At 54.9% G+C, this 1290-nt stretch overlaps 1 non-coding gene across 1 annotated transcript; it reads right to left on the reverse strand.

Annotated features, from left to right (window-relative positions):
* Window positions 1-950: 950 nt before the first annotated feature.
* Window positions 951-1069, reverse strand: LOC149457178 (5S ribosomal RNA). The gene has a single exon (XR_016313682.1). It is a non-coding gene; the product is annotated as a 5S ribosomal RNA (ribosomal RNA).
* Between the last annotated feature and the right edge of the window lie 221 nt (window positions 1070-1290).

A 1290-nucleotide genomic window follows, 5' to 3' on the forward strand; every position in this document is an offset into this window, starting at 1 on the left:
ACATCTGAATGAGGCAGAGCAGGACTGGTTGAAAGTGTCCTGGTCAGATGAGACCACCAAAATGGAGCTCTTTGGCATCAACTCAACTCGCCGCGTTTGGAGGAGGAGGAGGAGGACGAGGAATGCTGCCTATGACCCCAAGAACACCATCCCAACTGTCAAACATGGCGGTGGAAATATGCTGCTTTGGGGGTGTTTTTCTGCTAAGGGGACAGGACAACTGCACCGCATCAAGGGGACCATGGACGGGGCAACGGAGCGGCAAATCTTGGGCGAGAACCTTCTCCCCTCAGCCAGGGCATTGAAAATGAATGGCGGGTGGCTGTTCCAGCATGACAAGGAGCCAAAACACACGGCCAAGGCAACAAAGCAGCGGCTGGAGAAGAAGCACGTTAAGCTCCTGGAGTGGCCTAGCCAGTCTCCAGACCTTCATCCGGCTGACAATATCTCTGTGGAGGGAGCTGAAAGTTGGAGTTGCCAAACGTCAGCCGCCAAACCTTCATGATTTGGAGAGGATCTGCCAAGAGGAGTGGGCCAAAATCCCTCCTGAGATGTGTGCAAAGCTGGTGGCCAACTCCAGGTAACGCCTGACCTCTGGGATTGCCAAGAAGGGATTTGCCAGCAAGCACTAAGCCCTGTTTGGTGAAGGGGGTGAGATACCTGTGTTCCCTGGTGAAGCTGCAAATGAGCGCCTGATTTGTTAGCCATGCATTTCTTGTGAGTTTTTTCTTGCTCTTCTGTCTGTGACTGTTCCGATGCAGCAGCTAGCATTGTATTTTGAGAGGGCTGATTTGTTTGTGAGTGGGCCGAGCTGGCAAACGAGCAGGGGATGAAAAGGTTGTTTGCTTGAGTGCAGGTGTGCAGCAGGAGGGCTTGGAGAGCGGGGAGGTAAAAGTGAATGTGAAAGAGCCATGGTGGAGGAGAGTGACCCCTGCTGGAGGAAAAGCAAAAGCCTACAGCACCTGGTATTCCCAGGCGGTCTCCCATCCAAGTACTAACCAGGCCCGACCCTGCTTAGCTTCCGAGATCAGACGAGATCGGGCGCGTTCAGGGTGGTGTGGCCGTAGGCAGTACTCAGGCTCTCCTTCAAGCCTCTTCTACTTGTCACGGGCAGCCTGGCCTCCGCCTTTCCTCGGCTCTACTACCCAGGACAAGCCGCCTGCTGCTACTGCTGTTTCCTTTTCACCCACCGGCACAACTGACACACACCGCCCCGTCTCTCCTCTCTCACTCACTCTCCTCAAACCCCTGCCTCCCTCCCGCTGCTTTGCTCCCTCTTTAACCTCTTCC

This window comes from Staurois parvus, unplaced genomic scaffold (assembly GCF_062004578.1).
Source record: "Staurois parvus isolate SC_StPar_1 unplaced genomic scaffold, SC_StPar_1.0 ptg000333l, whole genome shotgun sequence".
Taxonomy (NCBI): Eukaryota; Metazoa; Chordata; class Amphibia; order Anura; family Ranidae; genus Staurois; species Staurois parvus.